The sequence below is a fragment of the Phalacrocorax aristotelis genome, chromosome 18 (genome assembly GCF_949628215.1).
Source record: "Phalacrocorax aristotelis chromosome 18, bGulAri2.1, whole genome shotgun sequence".
In the NCBI taxonomy this organism is placed as follows: domain Eukaryota; kingdom Metazoa; phylum Chordata; class Aves; order Suliformes; family Phalacrocoracidae; genus Phalacrocorax; species Phalacrocorax aristotelis.
The window spans coordinates 3,142,157-3,162,052 of record NC_134293.1 but is presented as its reverse complement, the minus strand read 5'-3'; the positions used below and the strand labels follow the sequence as shown (position 1 = coordinate 3,162,052).

Below are 19,896 nucleotides of genomic sequence, written 5' to 3'. Positions count from 1 at the left end.
CAAGGAGCAGCCTCCGAAGGCTATTCTTGATAGCAAGAGACAGTTAAAAATCCTATTCAGGATGAAACGCCTTTTTACAATCTGACATCATCTGACAACCTGCAAGGCAGCTCTCAAGTCTGGGTCTTTTTTTGTCGGCAGAAATCAGTTTTTCAGATCCCACATCTATAAGCCTCACCAGCTACAAATGTTTCTTTTGAGGATGGAAGAAGCAAAAAGGATAAAGGAAGCAGCTCCCCTCCCTCCCTGATACATGGCGTGCATGCATGCTCTAGAAATTAATCGTGAACTCTGGCTGCTCCTCCCATAGGATTTTCCTTTCCATAAAACATGTGATTCTGTTCACTTTCTGAGTCTGCACTTTGCGTAGCAAATACTGGAACGATACCAACACCCCCCAAAAAATGAAAAGACCAAGAAATAAGAAACCCACACCTGACCTGCAATGGAAGTTTCTGAAGTGGACAAAACAGAAAAGTACAAAAGCCTAAGAGCTGGTCTCTAAGCTGGTACCAGTAACTTGCCTGGAGGATAGCTGTTCAGCTTCCAGGTTAGAATAAAGCTAGCCCAGGTCACTACACTGCTAAAATAGCTCCCCAGAATTTGTGTGTTAAGCTGGCTCTGCTGCTGCTCAGGAGGACGTGTCTTCCCCGACAGAGCACCAGCCACACACCCGGTTCAAGGTACGCTGCAGAGAATGGATGGACTGGGGCTATTCTAAGCAAATATAGGGAAACCGTCAAAACAGCAGGATGGAAATCAAAGTCAATTGGGGAACTGAAGGCAAGGCCCAAGAAAATGGTTGTAGGAGGCAGTCCTGCAGAACTCATAAGCATCCCATTTAGATTATCTCTTTTGCCCAGTGTTAGCATCAGTCAGAAGTATCTTACCCTGACAAAACTGTCCAAGCCATACTGAAAACAACAACAAAAATCAGAATCCATCACTGCTGTCTGCTGGAAAGCGTGATCACTGTCAGACAGGGAGATCTGCAAAAAACCCTCATCACTTAGCTACCAAAGCGCCATTTATGGAAACCCGTCTTCAACACTTCTGCTCCTAAGTCTTCTTGTCATTGTTGAAAAAGAAGATTCCAGGTACCCAAGTTGCTTTAGCATTTCTGAAAGCATTACCCACTGAACCTACTGCCAGCTGGACAGTCCCTGAAAGCCGGGCACACTATCTGCACGCTCTCCAGCGAACAGTTCTTACAAGTGCTACACTGGAGGGTTGTCATGGGCTCACATGGGCATCACTTGGTGCAGTCAAAGGTTCATTTTATTATGACCATGCACCATGTTCAACAGGAGGCAGAAGCCAGTAAGACAACAGGCTATACTTTTTTTTTAAATCTGAAAAAGAAAACTTTTCTTCTGCTCTCCAGAAGGCAGATCCCTTACATTCAAATGGGAAAAAAAGAGTCTTACTCATCTGCAAACTGCTGATAAAGCATATCTACCACGATCATAATAGTCAGCACTTACATAGCACTTTTCATCCTTAAAGCTCTTTGCAAACACTAACTAATCAGATTAACCTTTCCCAATTAAAGTTACAGTGAGAGCTTTGGAAGACCCATCTTGACACAGAAGGGCTCACTTTCCAGCTTGTTAGGAACTAAACCTGCTCTTGCTCAGCCAAAAAGGGCCTTGCCAGGAATTTATCTGGCCAACCTGTAGCTAAGCAGACTGCCTGTGCATTCTTAGGTGCGTAGCTGCATCTCTGGATTTCAGCAAGATCTTTACGCTAATTGCGGAACAGAAACAGAATCGCAGAATGACAAAATCGGGCAGTCTTCACCTGCATCCTGCCCCAGTTCTCCATGTGCACCAGAACTGCATCAAAACCGAGTTAGTTTTGCATTAGATAGCATTGTTTTCCCCTCCAAGGTGAGGGCCACCTTGAGGATTGAACTCTTAGGTTTGCTACAGGGTAGAAACAAGATGCAAAACCAAGAGGAATCCCTTCCTTACTTTCTGCTGATTAGATGTAAGTAAAAGTACACATCCCAGTTGTCCTGAACTAAGAAAGTGCCAACCTTTACAGTCACAAGACAACAGAACCATCCCCAAATTCCAAGCCCCTGATTCAGCAGCTGATACGCTATATCCCAGCCGTAACAGATCTCACAGCCTGGAATTTGTGAGCCATATGCCTTGTCCTCCAAGTACAAGGAAGGAGGAGACTAAGTGTGCTCTTTCTGGGGCCAAATGCAGTTGGATTCCAAAGCAAAGCACCAAGCCCTGTCTGAAAGAAACAGATTATGTTGGACAGACCAGCTAGAGGAAAGCACAAAGAAAGGACTGGCAATCACTTTACCTGATTTCTGAATGAGAAGACAAGACTGTGTCTAAACCTTAGATTTCATTGATTTGTAATGAAATGGTGCGGTCCCCTCTTTCTCCTTTTTTTTCAGCACTGATAAATATACCATTCATCAGTGTTACTACTTCCCTCCCATACTCCCCAACTTCTTTTCTGCGAACACTTCTTTTCTGCTCAGCTGCCTAGCACTGCAGCACAACAGCTGGAGAAAGCAGTCCACAGGCAGCCTCAAAGCCAAATGGAGACATAAACGATACCCAATCAGAATAAGAGAAAAGCAATCCCTTGTTTTGTTGTTTGCTGACCCCTCTGTCCAGGCCTCCCAAGCATCGGTGCTCCAGAACGAAGAGTAAAGCAGGAAACAGTACAACTGCATTTATCGAACAGAGAAATGAACGCACACACAAATTATCTGCTGCATGCAGCTTTCTGCAAAAGCATTTAATGAGCATTAATCTATTTGACCTCATAACACATTGAATGTCAGCGAAAACGTTTGACCTTTTAGACGTGGACAAAAAAATATTCAAGTGAGATGGTATCAGAGCACAGATTAAGATTAACTGCAAGTCCTGTTCTCAGTGCTGTGCTGAGAAGGCGAATTGATGTCTTTGCTTAAAACAGAGGAGAGAATAAAGATTTGCAAACTAAGACCTTGGTGGGAAACCCAGGTAAGAAACTGCCTTGAAAAAAAAAAAAACTTCAGATAAGCTTGTATATGATAGCCATACTTTATAAAGGCACTACCTTCATATAGCATTCAGACTGACAGTCTGATCGCCTGTGCACGCTACCCACCAAGAGCTCCGTCCTCATCGTAGTAAGGGAGAAGAGGGAAAACAATAGGAAGTGCATTCTTACATCCTACGAGCACAGCTACTAGCCTGTGAGGACCCATTTCTCTCTTGAATATCATCTCAAAATGTATTAAATAGGACTGCATCTCTCAGCAATGCAAAAACCGACCTCTGGTATTTTTTTCTGTCCTCGTGGCAAACACATTTGAATTAAAATATGTTTAACAGCTAACGGTGCATTCATTCTACTGTAGAACAAAGGCATGGGGATGACTTTAGGCTGCGCCTCTGGTTTTTCAGAATGATGAGTTAATGTTCATCAGCCTCACTGACAGCAGGCATTAGCAGAGTCATTCCATTAACTCTTTAAAAAAAAAAAAAAAAAGATGCTTTGATGACTTTATCATCGTGCCCAATACTGTTAGAGAGATGAGTATACGTCACCAGCAACACAATCCAGTATTTTTCTTTTACCATTCTTCAAGAGAAATTTATCTCTGGGATGGACGCACTCAAGCCGATGGACGGAAATCTGTGCATATTAGGTCACAAGAAGTCAGAAAACTGGTTTAGACAAAAAGAACAAATTCATGGGGAAAAGGTTATCGACACCATTTGTTGTGGTTATCAGTGAGAGAATCAGCTGAACGTACTGCTTCCAGGCACTACATATGTTAGAGCTGCCCTGTTTAATCCTGCAAAGTTTTAAGCAGATGCCACCTCCATGAAGGAAAAAACATGACACACATTTTATCATTCAGACAACTTCTTGGTTCAGTATTCACCCTCCACCTGTCCAACAGCCACCTTTCACATGAAGCTGCTGAAAACTCAGGAAACACAAAAAAAGAGAAACCCCAGGTCTGTGCCAAACACTTGCTAGACAAGGCTACTGCTTGTAGAAGTCCATATGCCACAACGGCAGAGAATAAAAACCATCACCCACAGGGCTAATTTTGCATAAAGCCCATGTGCAATGCAGCTCAGATGCAAATGTTCCTGTTCATTCTGGCAGGACAAACAACAGGTTTGTTGGGTCTGAGGGTTTCTTTCATGGATTATTTGATTTTTAAGATAAGAAACTTTAGCCAGTTATATATGCATTAGAACACAGTAAATGCTATAGAAAGCTGCCTGTAGTAGCTTCGAAAAAAAGTCTATTTGGAAACTCAACCTTTCTTCTTTGGTGTCTCTTCTCATTAATATAGAAAGAGCTAGAGACGTACTTATGCTGAGCGCAATGAAAGCACAAGAGGAATCGGGTTTGGAGAGTTCTCCGGTTCTACAAGGTCACAAATTGTAGCAGCCTGCATTGCTTTGGGGTCTTGGTGTGATTCTAATAAAATGCTTGAGGTAAGCATGCTGACTTATGAGGGTTTTCTTGACATGGAAATTGCTTAACGCATTGCAGTTTGAAGGAGGAAGGTAGTCTCTAAGGTGATACGCTGAAATTGGAGTCTGGGTTTAATGCCCAGTTTTCCTGGTCTTCCCTATGGAACAAAAATTAGTGTCAGAATTGCAGGTGCTGAACCCTGAGAGACCTGGCACAGCTCAGGAGCTTTCATACCCTGATGATGGAGCACTGCAACAATCAGTCATGGTTTGGGGCAGTTCTGTAGATCCTCACTACCACACAGACCTGCAACAACTCTGGAAAAGATGAAGCCAGATCATCTGAAGGTAGGAGGGTAGGAAGTACATTGTGAAAGGCCCTGAAAGAAAGGATGACCATTCTGAATTTAAACACAGAACACAAGGGAAAGACAAGAAAGGCGTTTAAATAGCATATGGGTGTACACAATGTACCTTTACTCTTTCAGTATCAAGTTTCTGAAATGCACCAATTTCAAACACTTGATAAGATGACACTGCACGCACCTCAGCAGTACTAGCATGATCAACAAACTCGTTACTGACACATGAACCATAAGCGTCCTTCTCCAACGCCTGTACTCCTTCAGCTCATTCTCCGAACCCTGCAAGCCCTTGGAGAGGGAAAAACAAGAGAAATGTTGGAAGATGGCCAGCAGGAATCCTCTGCATTTACTTTTATCAGATATATGGACACAATTGCAATACAAATAATAGGATGGAGCAGGTTTCTCACTTCAACCTCCTTCAACTAGAAATATACTTAACTCCCTTTATTATTCCTCTGGATATCCCCTAGCAAGCCACCTAATTCCTGCAGGCCCTAGTTCTCTCTTCTGCACACTGGAGATGCACCCTTCACTGGTCTTGATGATCCTAAAGGTCTTTTCCAACCTATGATCCTATGATTTATGATTCTGGTAAAAAGGATCTGGATAGATGGATGGACAGATGGATGGACGGATGGACGCAAAAAGGCGATACTGATGGCACACAGTATTGCAGACAATCGCCAGGTAACCACTAGAGGGCATCAAAAAGAGATTCAGTAAGAAGCAGTTAAAGACTATCTGGCCATAGTGAATCAGGGACAGGAACGACACCAACCATGCTGCACCTGCTGTGCTCCACATACCACAGCCAGCCTGTTAGGAAAAAATCAGAGTTGTTATTCTGCCGAATAGCTATCAATACTGAACCTGTCAAAACTGTCACTGCAATTATATTCATCGCTTTTTAAAGGTTGGGCGTTGGTTTCCTTCCTCCCTCCTGCTGCCCCTTTTCTTTTTTTAAAAACCGGCAGTGTGGCAGTCTATGGTCTATCACAACTCTTCCCATCAAAAACAGACCCAGCACCCTTAAGACAAACTTCCTGGTCTCTCTCTGATGGAGATGCTTTCTATGATGTGGAAGGTACATAAAAATGAGTTGAAAACTTTAGAAGAACAAACAGCAAATCCTTAAAACTTGCTTTGGTTTGGAATTTTTTTTAAGTCTGTCTAGCTTTGTCAGTGTATACACTATTAATCCATAACTTATTTAAACCAAAGTAATTTTTGAAAATATTTTATCTAGTTGATTTACCTTCTGCCAATTTGGAGACTAAATCAAATTTAAAAGTTGCATTATTTTTTTTTTTCTTAAATAGGCAGCATCCACACCAGTGCGTTTTCAGGTGCTCAAGTGCAACTGTGTGGCAAGAAGCAAGCCCAGAAGACTCCTGCATTCAAAGCAAAAGCTTTCTTGTATTGAACTAAAGGGCGCAACTGACTGGAAAGCAAAGGGACACGTTACAGTAACTCACTGCAGACGGTGCAGAGATGCTCCTTTCCTGGCTGCAGACTATAGAGACAAAATGACCATGAGAACTTTCCTACTTCGTTTACAGATCCAAGGCCGGACTCGGACAGCTCAGTGTCAGAACTGCTAGCTCACCCCTCCCCGCTATTCAGAACAAAGCACACCACTCAGGCACACCACAGACACCACTGGGAAGAAGGGAAGGGAAATAATTCTGGAAATTTTCACCAAATTCTTTCCTTTACAATTTCATCTCAAATGGTACAGGACAGCTACAACATACACCATCTCACAGGGCTGGCTTCAAAATTTGTTACCTTTTCTGGGCCTGCCTCTGCAACCACATGAATACAGACTGCAAGATTCAGCCTCTTCCGAGGAATGACTGACACCTCTGGCTGAATTCTCTTCCCACTCTCCTACGAGTTGCCTGGCAGCAATATCTTTGCAATGCAGAAGAGCCTGCGCTGCTGATAGCAAGCAGCATGGCAAGCATTATAGCTGCAAGCCGTCTACCTTTGCTTTGCAGGTACGCTCCATCACAGCCGAATTTAATAACCAGTTACAATAGATGCCAGCGTGCGTTACCAAACTACAGGAGAAAACATATATGCAGAAAAGCATCATGGCTGGCCGGGAGAAACTCGAACCGAGCCAGCACTTACTTTTGCTCCTACCAGCGAATCCCACTTGTGCCACAAATAAACAAAAACTGCAAGCTGAACTAGTTTAAAACACAAATGACTCCATTTCCTCCTTTACATTTTGCGAAAACTCATGCCAGCATCCCCCGCAATGGGATAACAGTCCTTCATCTGAATTGGCCAAGACATGATGCACTTGAGTGAGACAACGGCAATGGCTCAAACATACTGTAAGATGTAGCTCTTCAATTCATATCCATCTTTCTGCCTAAATAAAAATATAAAATACATTCAACCTGATGGTCACATTTGGAGTCATGGATGAAGGACATCATACTCTGCCAAAATTACCCGTATACAGCGTTTTACAAAATGAAAGATGACCCTTGTCTTGCTATTCTAGTACCAACCTGAACTAACGACATCAAGGGAAAGCTCTTCCCATCCAACTGACCAATTACTGACAAAATGGAAACACTCTTTAGCTTCCCAACTTCTCCTCCTCGTTTGCTTTAATTGTGGAACAGTCTAGCTATCCAAATCACCTCTTATCATTACATTTCTTTTGCGCTCCTTACATTGCTCTATTATCTTCCTTTTTGGCAAACGTAGGTATGACTAGGATGCAATTAATTTGGTCTGCTGGATGGATCATCTGTTTCCCTGATAAAGGCAGGGTACTGACAGGGAACACTGTGAGAATGTTTATCTATTTCAAGTATCCTTCCAATATCCTCAAAGTCATTTCTAGTTGAAAGTCGGATGTGCCATAGCTGCCTGTCATGACTCACTATTTGCAAACTCCCCTTGTCCAATCCTCTAAGTTTTCATCTGCTCGGAGGGTTCTTCCCAGAAGCATCTACTAACCAGCCTTGCACCGCCCAGAAGCACGTCTGTCACGGGAGAGACAGTGACTTCATCTTCTACTCTGTTACCTCTGTCTCTTTCTGAATAATGCTAAGGATAAGATGATGAATTTTGACTGATATCTACCAGGAACACTTTATATGCAACAGTTACTGTATTAACGAGGTACGTACTCTCTGTGGCAGTTCAGTCATCATCCTTTTCACTTCCATTTGCATCGAAGGCATTGTCCCCTTGACATATGGGTTGCTAAGTCAGGTGAAGATTTATAGCTTGAGTCTTCACATGACAGATACTTTAGAACTAAATCTAGTTTAAGACGGTCAAGTCAGCTCTTACCTTGCCAAGTTTTGCCATTAGTTCCTCCTGGATATCCTCACTAGCCTGCATGTTACTGCCAAGGTATGTGAACTGACTCCCCTCTTAGAGTTCTGTGCCTACTGATGCATGCTTGAGCTGGGAGTTCCTGGGATTCTCATTAGATTCCCCCCCCTTTAATTATTAACTCCATCTTTTTTTGTGATGCTGGACAATCTGTTTTTAATACCATATTGCTCAAACCATCCTTTAGCAATATTTCATCAGTGAAACTTGAATATTCCAGAGTTCTGTGGCTGAGCTATGCAATGCCTAGGTCTCACCACATACATTTTTGTCCTCATAATGAAGTCACTGCGGATGTGAAACAGGAGAAGTGAGAGTGCAGCTTTGACACCACTCTGCCTTCCCTCTCAGTGGATCAAAAAGTTCTCTGAAGGGCAAATTTAAAGCATCCTTGGCTTTTGAAACTTTTAATAGCCTTTGCTCGACCTTGGCAGTTTAGTTCTGTACAACTCACAACAGCAGTGAAAAAAGAGTTAAAAAGCTGCATACTTTGGTGAGTCAGCAAAACATCCCACCTTTTAACATGCTGTACCAACACCTGGGCAGGTGTAAAACGTTCTCTAGTGGGACATGTAAGCCTGCGCACAGGGACCGGAAGGCAGCTCTTATGGGTTGCATTCCCATAACTTCCAATGACTCACAATGCCTGGCACTACCATTTGTTAAAGCAAGAGTGAAGCAGGGATAATAGCTATTTACTAAAAACAGAGGAGTGTGATTAGCTTTAATTAGCATTGTCAAGTGACTTGAGATTGTCAGGTACAAGATGTGGGAGAACTAAGTCTCATTAATTATGTTATTTCCTGCAGCCTTAAGTGGCTTGGCCAGTCCAGTGACGCTTCCGGAGATGAAGCTGCGCCCGATGTCCAATACGTCCCGTATCAGCAGGTAAAAACGCTTTCAGAGAGGCCTGGCAGATGTGACTATCAAGTAGAGGGTTGCAAAGCCAGAACACAAGAATAATCAGCTACTCATGCACCGCAAGACAACTACCTGCTCCGACAAATGAGGAACAGGAAGGCAGGTAAGACATGGCAGAAAACAGACTCGGAGAGAGAACTGACTGCCAAACTTCACGCAGGATGAAGAACAAGGACTAAGGGGCAACAGGGAGCATCTTTCAGTCCCAGACCCAGCACTCCTGAGCAGCAACCCACCCAGACAACTGTATTTTCTGCCACTGGGAGGAGTGGCTGACACACCAGAAGGCTGTGCTGGCATCCAACGAGACCTGGACAGGCTGGAGAGCTCGGCCAAGGGGAACCGCATGAAATACAACAAAAGCAAGTGCAAGGTCCTGCACTGGGGAGGAACATGTACCAGTACAGGTTGGCAGCTGACCTGCAGGAAAGCAGCTCTCCTGAGAAGGCCCTGGGAGTGCTGGTGGGCAGTGAGGTGACCCTGAGCCAGCACCGGGGCCTTGGGGCCAAGAAGGCCAATGGCATCCTGGGCTGCATTAAAAGGAGTGTGGCCAGCAGGGCGAGGGAGGTTATCCTCCCCCTCTGCTCTGCCCTAGTGAGGCCACATCTGGAGCGCTGCATCCAGTTCTGGGGCCCCCAGTTCAAGGAGGACAGGGAACTGCTTGAGCAAGTCCAGCGGAGAGCTAGCAAGATGATCAGGGGGGCTGGAGCATCTCCCTTGTGAGGAAAGGCTGAGAGACCTGGGCTTGTTCAGCCTGGAGAAGAGAAGGCTGAGAGGGGATCTCATCAGTGCTCATAAATATCTGAAGGGCAGGTGTCAGGAGGATGGGTCTAGACTCTTTTCAGTGGTGCCCAACGCCAGGCCAAGGGGCAACGGGCACAAGCTGGAACACGGGAAGTTCCCCCTGAACGTGAGGACAAACCCCTTCCCTGTGCGGGTGCCAGAGCAGGGGCACAGGCTGCCCAGAGAGGCTGTGGGGTCCCTTCCCTGGAGACATTCACACCCCGCCTGGACGCGGCCCTGTGCCCCTGCTCTGGGGGTGCCTGCTCAAGCACGGGGTGGGACGGGGTGAGCTCCAGAGGGCCCTTCCAGTCACTGCCATTCTGGGATTTTCTTCTCCCCAAAGATTACAAACTATAAAATGCCTTTGTTTTGGTAAAAAGAGATCCAGGCCCTCAACTGGCATCGCACCACCAACAGATGTGCTGATTTACCAGCTAAAGAACTGTCCTAAAGAACTGTAAAAATCCTTGAGACAGAATAATCCGCCTCTTCTACGGACTCATCTTGGCTTCTGGAAGGAAAAGGAAACCCTTTCTTAGCCTTTAGTTACTGTCATTAGTTCTAGAAGACCAGATCTCCAAATTAGCAAGCACAGAAAAGAGGGAACATCCTGAAGGACCAGCTTAGAGGTCTTTGTCAAGGAGGGGGAAAAAAAAAGATGCATATTTTGCTAGGGTTTCAAAGCAATAAATACACTCTGTACGCCATCCTGCCTTGAACATCAGTGATCAGCTTCAAAGCAGCTCAGAGAGCTGAACTCTGGTTCTCCATTCCAGACTCCACTTTGTGATCACTCCTGAAGCCCAGTGCTCCAGCACTTCATAGCCAACCTCTAATGAAGACTCTGCTTAAGTTCAGGCAAACAAAGGTTTGCCAGTTAATGACCGAAGCCCAATGAAAGCCTGGCTTCATTGGCATTTCTTCAAGAGGCTTCCACACACATGGTCAAAGGCAAGGCCATGATGCAAGAACAACAAATAAATACTTTTTACTCCTCTGCAATCCTTGTGTAGTACCATGCTAGATCAAGGAGCACACACTTTCTGAACTGCTAGCCGGGACCTACACCAGAGTGACCAGTTCCTTAATTAAATTCTCTCTCAGCAACAGGTATTCAATCCATGAGTCAAAGAGCCTCTGAGGGAATGTGGATTTGCAGGTAGTGATGCCGTCTTCCTCAATACAACCCTGACTCAACTACCCACACCGAACAGCAAAGAAAGGAAATCACTAATTCAAAATCCATGGATCCACTAAGGACACAAGGGCCCAATACAGTTTTGCCAGTTATTCCGAACCTGGTACCACAAGGGACACACCTGCAAAGAAAGTTTAATTAAAAAAAAAAGCAAACCTTGACACCTTCATCAGATGAAAGCAATGCCTCTGTCCTCCCTTCAGCACTTCCAACTTTAGCTCTAAAGCACAAGGCTCACTTTCAGATGGTCTTTCAATAGGAAACAAGAATTGGGGATACAGTGAGAAAAAGAGAACATCTTAATTCTCTATTCAAGCACTGCTCTTACACAGCAAAAAATGTTTACAGGAAACCAGAGTCGGGGATCCCAACACGATGAGATCTTTAACAAAATCAGTGGGCGTGCTCTGCAAGAACGAAGTCACAAAATGCATCCTCTCCAGGCAGAATCCTCTCATGGACTATAAGCAGAGCTCTCTCAGTATTTGCTTGTTTACAACCACTTAACTCAGCAAAGGCCTCTCTGTGCTACCCAGCATAAGCTTTAAGTAACTGTAAACGCATTAGCAGAAAATCCTTATCTGGAGTGTGTAGCAGGCGCTGAGGAAGGCAGTGTCAGGAAGGCAGGTGTACTGTCCCACCCCTCGCTTAACTGCTGGCTGCAAGCTAAGAACACTGGTTTGATGGGCCTTCCTCTTTATTTTAAGGCAGAGTCCAGGGAAAAAAAAAAGTGGGGACAGATTCACTCCAGCAAATTGTGGGGGAAGGGGGTGAGGTTTCGACTTCTGTTTCTACATCATTAAAAACGCATTTTAAACTAGAACATTTCAAGTTCTTTTGACTTAAAAAATCAGCATTAAAATCCTATGCTACAGATCTACAGCTCGCTCCACGGCTGCTTCATCTCAAACTTCTCCAGGTTTTCTGATCAAAACCAAAAGTTTCTGTGGAGAAGCACAAGACAAAGGACCCCTGACATCTCGACACCCAGTGAACCTCTGACCCCAGACCTCGCTGTAGCGCTCTGCAGAAGAGGAAGCTGCTACACCCTTAACCAGAGGTTGAAGCAACAGCACAGACCAGCTGAGTTACCCCCACTCCCTGTGGGGGACCGGTTTCAATGCACCACGTGCAGAAACTGCCTGCCTTTGACACCGAGCATCTCCCAGGGCTGTGGATGCCCTCTCCAGGGGCTGATCCAGGCGCCCTGCAATCGTTATTTTGCCACACCAGGCGTGATGTCACTTCTGTAGCACAGAGCCACAGCCTGCAGCTGGGGAAGGCCTGGTCTCCAGGGGCTCCAGCAGCGGTGATGGTAAACAGAGCAGCGGCGGGGCGCTTCTCCCTGGTCAGCAGCCAGCCTTCCTGGCCGCGCTGGCCACGGCTCGGAGGTGCCCCCAGAAACCCAGCACCCAGGCGGAGATGCTGCACCTCTCCCTGGAGTCACGAGCCTCACGCACACCGTAGTGTCGAGCACGGATCCCACCTGATGGTTTCAAGCTTTTATTATACATTTACCTGCTACAGCAGGATGAGTGGTGAGGAAGAACCATCCCCTGCTCCTCCTCCTCCTCCTCCCGGGGTTGCCTGGCACCGCCGGCCAGCCCCAGCCCCGCTCCCGCAGCTCCCTCCTGTTGATCCTCGCTAGAAGAGCCCGGGCGAAGGCGAATCCCTCCGGCCTCGTCTGCGCGCTGCCCCTTGGACGCTCTCCCGGGCTCGGACCCGCTGCCCTCCCGCCTCCAGCCCCTCGCCCGGCCCCGCAGACAAAGGCCGCCGCTCGCAGCGCCCGGTTCCGCCGCTGCCAGCGCCGGGGACGCCGCACGCCCCCGGCCCGCTCCCCTCAGGGGAGGCCGACTCACCGAGGGGCCGCACGGCCCTGAGGAAGCGTGTCCCCCCCCGCCAAACCCGCGCAGCCCCACCGCGGCGGGGAGGGACAGACGGACGCGGCTGTGGCGCAGGTCCCCGCAGCGGCCCGGCCCCGGCCCCACCGCCCTCCCGCACCGCCCGGCCCTCGCCCCCCACCGCACTCACCCGCCGCCGCCACCTCAAGCGCGTCCCCAGCACGGAGCGATCGCGGCGGCGCGACGCGACCAAGCAGCCCCGCAGCGTCCTCCCCCTCCCACCGCCTCCCTCCCCTTATAGCCGCTCCCGCCTGCCTCCTGCCCTGACCGGCACCGGCCCGCGCCAATCGCCGGACGCTGGCACATAGCAACACCCCGTCGGTTGGCTACGACCAGCCGCAGCCCATTTTTCCACGACCAATCACAGCGCGAGGCCGGCGGGGCGCTCCCGCCCCCCCAGCGCGCACACACACACACTGACCCCCCCCCCGCGCCGCCTGCCTCGCGCAGACGGCAGCTGGGGAGGCAGCAGCCAATGGGAGCGGCCCTGGCGCTGCCGGCGTGGAGCGCGGGGGGGGGGAATAACAAACAGACGCGTTTCCTCTTAAAGGCGCAGGCGCCGCTCCCGCGGATGGTGGTGGGGACCCACGGGGGGCAGCCGCGTCTGCCCACGGGGCCGCTCTACGACCGGCGCTCCCACACTGGGTAGGCGCCAGGGACGGCCCCGGGCCGCAGCAGCAGCCGGTGGCTGATTTGTACATGCGTGCAAAAGCGGCACGGGGATGTGCGGGGTGGGGAAGATGCGCGGGGGGCACCGCAGCGCGCCGGGGCTCCAGCCTGCGCCCCTGCGGGAAACCACGGCCCAAAAGCTGATGGCTAAAATTTTAACAGGTGGCCAGTTTTGGTTCACGGGAGCCCTAAACGCTGCCCCACCCCAGTTCTTCAGAAGGCACTTCTAATTTTCAAACGGCCTTTAATTAGCGATTTTCACCTGCACCCACAAGAAGGGGAGCGCCCAGCTGCGGCACGCAGTGGGCTGCCCTGGGCGAAGGCCAAGGCGGAGGACGGAGGGCTGTGGGGCGGCGGGGGAGCCGTGCTCTCTACCGGACTGCATTTTATTTCTGCCATTAAACACCCAAGCAGTTTGCCCCCGCTAAGGGGAGAGCGGGTTGTTATCGCTGCCCGCTTTCCAGGGAGGTTGTTTCGCCTCTCCTGGTAGCTGAAGCCCATGGAATTGGGATGGACCCAGCCACAGCACAGCTCTGCCACAGGCCTGGACAGCCCTCAGGCAGATAATGAACGTCCACCAAAGGTAAAGCACCTTCTCAAATGCACCATACGACCATAATTAGCATGAGGACTAACCGTAAATGAAGGTATTCTATATTTTTCCTAGAAATTACCATTAGCTTCATCCCACCGCTTACCCTGATTTATTTCAGTGGTGATTTTGGCAATTGCACACCCATAAACCTGCAGGCACTCATGGTGCAGACCCAGTTTGAGCACGCACATGTGTATGTATACGTGCACGCACATACATACATGCATAGGGCAGCACACACGCACACAGCCAAGCCAGAAAAAAGAGCAAAATGACATGCAGTCACCACAAAGCACTGTGATTAAGAGACAGACAGCACACAGCTCCAAACGAGCCGATTTGGAGGCTTCTCACTGCATGTTTTAGCTTCAGCTCAGGACGGCGCGGCACGCTGCTTCGTGAGAAACGGTAGCGGTCGTTCATTGCTGCGTAAGGTGCAACTCAAGCAGGGTTTTCCATCTGTCCTTTGCTCACATCAAGGGATAAAAGTTACATATCTTATTAGCTGAAAGATATTTGCTTCATGAGTTTATTCTCCTTTAACATTCTTCTGCTTTAGCAAATTCTTGAGAATATTTTAAACAATTCTCTAGTAATTGGTAATTATTGGCACTGCTAGGGCAATGTTCTGTTCCATACTTTAAATATAGGGACTCTAATACACGCAAAGCAAGAGGCGGCACAAGGTAACATTCCTCTTAGTTGTCATATTCTTTTTTTTTTTTATTACGTGCGGGTAGAAAAATAACCTTCTACCTCGTGATACAAAGTAAATACAGTTTCCTTCCACCCAAGCAAACCTCACCCCTCTGATGGCATCACCCACACGCACGCCAGCGAGCTAAGGGATTCTACAGACCCTGTTTTAAAATACAGAATGACATTTCCCTCCCCCGTAAGCTAGCGGTGCTACCAAGTACAATTTAAATGTGCTCTTAATGAACATTTCGAGCACCTGGTACCACCAGCTACTAAATACCCTCAAAGGAAGAAGAAAATTGCCATATTATCCTTAGGCTGCTACAAGAGCAACAGGAGCCTACTTTGAAGGCTTACTCTAAGCTTCTTCTTTTCTTAGATAACCTCCTTCCTCTTCAAGCCCAGCAGCAACAGCTAACACATCGGGGGTTTAGACCATCTCGCCAGTGCTAAACAAAGCCATGCTTAACAGATCCAGACCAGGTTATGTGCAGGAAGTGGTAAAAACATTTGCTTGAACTTCAAATCACCAAGACTTCGGAAAAGTAACCGCAAGTACCCAGAGTTGAAACCGTCAGCAAAGTAAACACCATGAATCGGATGCTGGTTTTTTTTTTTTTTTTTCACCCAGAAGTGAGCTGCGCAGCAGAATTTTCAGTTGGCTAATAAAAATACGTTATTATTTACAAAAGCATGAAGTTTCTTTACGTATATGTACAGACACACAGAGCTCTGTGTTGTAATAAACTTGCCTCAGGACGGTGCTGAATTGCAATGACGTTGATGGAAGTTCAGCACCACCGTGGAAATCCAGGGCTTTGCACATAGGAAAACAAGACCATAAAAAAAGTGCCAAAATTCCTTCTTTAAACAGTGCTAATCCCCACGATTTATGAAAACTGGAAGGTTTTTAGGTGTAGCAGTGCTTTATTAGCAGCATTTCACTCACTTTCAAAAAATAAAATGCTGGTTGGGTCCTAGTTACTTTCTCATTGAAGGTTCTAGTCGCATTTTCACATTTGATCCTGAGTTACGGCGTTTGCAAGCTTTGCGAGCATGGCTTCAGCAGCAGCATCAATGCTTTTGCTGGGCCAAGCTCTTGGGAAATTTATTAATTTAAAAAAAAAGATCTGAATTTTGGATCTAACCTATTTGAAAGCTTAGCTTTCAACTGAACAGCTAAGCAGGATTTTTAATTTCTCTATTTGCAAACATCCATTTTTTGGAGCTGGAACAGCATAGCTAGTGTTTCCCTGCTTGGTGTCTTTCATCAGTTTCAACTTTAATTATAATTCAGACAAGAAAAGCCTAATGGATAAAGCATCGCTGACTGGGGCTAACTTCTGCTACTCCAGGAAGAGGGGAAAAGTATTGAAACACTCATCGAGAGGTTGCCTCAACATTTTTAGTGCTGCGTTAGAATTAAGTGGTGCTTAAAATCTGATAAAAATATCAGTTTCTTAGCACTTCCAATTTTTATTTGTAGCTGGTGTTACTGGCCTTGTACTCATGATACCTTGCCTATTATTGCCTGTCTTCTTTATTTGTAAAGTGGGAATACTTCAAACTTTTTCAGAAACATCAGGAAACAACACCTTCAGGTAATTCTGATCAAAGAAAGGTGTTCTCATGTAGTCACAGCAGGAGGTTCCCCCCGCCCCCCTCCACTTGCAGCATCACTATTTTTGGTCCAACAACAAAACAGCAAGTGTTTCATCTTGTTCCCCGAAATGACCAAGACATTTGACAGCGAAGCTGTAAAACCCGCACTAACCACAGCGTGCTCATCACTCCCGTAGCAATATTCCACATTTAACAGTGATGACCTCGACCAGCTGTAAATCCACTGTCCAGCTTAATCAGCCCTAGAACCGCGGCAAAACTCAAAATCTGTAACTGAACCTGCATCCGCTTTTGATCCGGCTCGGCTCTGCTGTTCCCCCATCAACTCTCCCTACTGGGAAGAGCTGTGTGGGGAGGGACGGAGCCCTGCTGCAAACCTGCAGCAATCAGCAGGGCGGTGGCGGCCTCCTGCGGCAAGAGGCAGGAGGGGCAGGCGGGGGGGGGGGCAGGCAGGAGGGCGGGGGGGGGGGACAGGCCCAGTTGCCAATCTGCTTTTGTTAAGGTTTTGTGGCTTTTGTTTTCTACACACTTTCAGTAGGGCATTTCACACAGCCGGGAAAACAATCCATTCTCCACGCACGCAGGGAATTCCGGGGACAAAGCAGGGTGTCCGAGATTTCTACCAACACCAAGGAGCTCACTCACTGATGCAAAAAGTATATCCTGAAAACACATGAAAACAGCTGCACCTCAAGCCTTCTTGCTTTGGATAAACAGTCTTAAGTTCTTCTGAATATTCTACTTGAGTACCAAGTCTTAGTACTGCAGGTTTATGATAGGTTACATGATGGATTCACAGACGAATACTTTCCATGTTAAACGACACGGAAGCATTAATAAAATATTCACCAATTCCTTATTCTGGTTTACTCTCCACTTAGAATATGTAGTAAGAAGTAAAACACTGCCCAGAGCAATCTGGGCAATCATTTCAGCAGCCTGCCAAAATCCTTTAAAAGTTGCTAAATACCGTTACATACAAAAACCTCACTTCACCTCTCTTACCCAATATGAGGCCTCGAGGCTTTAAAATTACACTTGACCTTAAAACCTAGTATGTGATGTAATTTAATGGAAATCCTGAAGGAAAGCTGGAAATTTACCTGTAGGACTAGAGGAAACGTTAACCTGCTTATCGTGAGAAAAACCACCCAGGTATCGGAGCACCGCATTTACAGCCAACCATCACCCAACACACAACGCAACACTGCGCAGAAACTGGCTACCAGCGGAGTACCTGTCAATATGAACTTACTCAAAACACACTAGTTTGCTGTCCCCGGCTCAGAAGCAGATACCTGTCACCTGTCAAAGGCTTTTTATACTCTGTAATCCACTGATCTTTCATTGATCATCCACAATCTTTTGTTCAATTCTTCTACAAAAGTGGAAAGGTAGGAGACTCACTGTGCCTGGGAGATAGTTAATTTGAACAAAAGTGTCCTTAAGACATTACTGAGAAGTATTTGAGGTTAATTTAAGGGCCACAGTAAGTTCATTTTTAAAATTAAGTCTAAGTTATCAGGTATTTACCATTTCAGAGACCAAATAGAAAATTATGATTATCAGCCAAGTGAAAAAAATAGATCAAGCCCTTTCACAAGGAAGGCTCTTGTTTCACACTCAGGCCAGTTCCTCCGCTACAGTGCCTTACGTGCGCAGATAACCGACCGCTTTCACTTCCCCCATCCAATTCAGATACGATATACACACAGAGACAGGATCCGATATCCTCCACCTCTGTGAACTGCTACATTTTGTAATTAAGCTAATGAGCCTAATTATAGGTCAGAGCTGATGTCTAGAACCAGGCTACATCAGACGATTTTGTCAGTGTTTTCAAAACTTGACCTGTAATATTATAAATGTGCACATACAATCTTACAACTAACACTGGCGGAATTGGGCCGTCAGTCGTTACATTGGATAAACACCAAAGAGTATATATATAAAAAAGAACACATGTCCCTCAAACGAAAAGAGCTGATATTTATTTAGACATCCATTACTGTGCTTAGGAATTAAGGATCGTGATTTGCAAAAATAAATAATTAGAAAGCAGCTCTGATGCAGGCAGCCATCTTTACGCGGAAGTGCAAAGCAAAGGCCAGTGCTCTCAGTTTAGAGCATGGCTATCCAAAACACTAGTGTATGCAATGCTTCTCAAAATCTTATTAAAATAAGAAGCATTTCTTGGCTCATTTCACCTTGCTTTTTTCATCCACACAGAACTACAGACTCAATTTTAAGTTAAACATGTTACAGTCCTAGAGAAGTAGACAGAATTTGCCTGTTCTTTATACAAAAAGATGCTGATGCCAGAAACACACACACAGAATCGGCTCTCCTGGCGTGCTGGTATAGTTGGGATCTTCATCCTTGTTTCTCCCTCTACTATTATGACATGAGACCCATCTACTTCAAGCAAAATTTCAAGAGTTTAGTATCTAATTTGTATCCCCTCCCACTCTTCTCCCATCTTAAATTTTGATTATTTGGATTTTCAGGTGCACAGACAGGCTGCTTGCTTTGAAGCACGTGCCGCCTGTTCTGCAGACAGACCTTTGTTTGGAAGCAGTGAAGCAACAGCACGTACTGCATTGCTGAACCAGCAGAATTCTCTACCCTGTTTTCTAGCATCGCATATGGAGACCACTTCTGATCCCGTTTATCTACTACTGTTGATCAAGTTTATCTACGACTGTTTCTGTCTTAAATTATAGAAAAATCAAATTGGAATTGAATTAAAAAGTTTTAATTAAGTTCATTTGCACACAGAAAAGGCAGGTATAACTCCTCTGCAGGCTTCATTTAGCTGCACGTAGTTGCAGCTACTATGATTACATGAGAAAACCGACGTTGCTGCCAATAATTTCTTAAAAGTTCAGAGTATGTAAAAGATACCCCCTTCTTTTCAGCAACCCTATCCACATAAAAAGATCACCATCAGAAGTTCAATGTTTACTACACTATAAATATATCATGATCTCGGAAATGATACACTTTTAGGCACAGAAGTCACAATAAGTATTTACATTTAGACCTTTTATGAGCAAAGATGTTTTAATGTGTCACATTTCAAGAGCATGAATCTTTCTTTACAAGAAAAGAAGAAAATCACTTCATAGATTGAGAGCTAGAGAGGTCCACAAGACTTTCTGCGAAGTAAAAGTGCATGGAATATATGCATCATCCTTCATACATAACGTATTTTGCAATAGGATTGAGAACACAGTAAGTGTTAAACAATATTTAGAGTTAAAAGTACCTGAAAAGAATCTCTCCTTGGAGAGAGAGATTAACTGAACATCCTCCTGGA

General features: G+C 46.1%; 1 protein-coding gene across 1 annotated transcript in view; it reads right to left on the bottom strand.

Annotated features, from left to right (window-relative positions):
- Nucleotides 1-13,261, bottom strand: part of YPEL2 (yippee like 2) — a 40,461-nt gene extending 27,200 nt beyond the window's left edge. The window contains exon 1 of the mRNA XM_075112715.1: nt 13,122-13,261. The gene's annotated coding sequence lies outside the window, so the exon portion shown is untranslated. The remainder of the gene's footprint in view (nt 1-13,121) is intronic.
- Nucleotides 13,262-19,896: the final 6,635 nt, after the last annotated feature.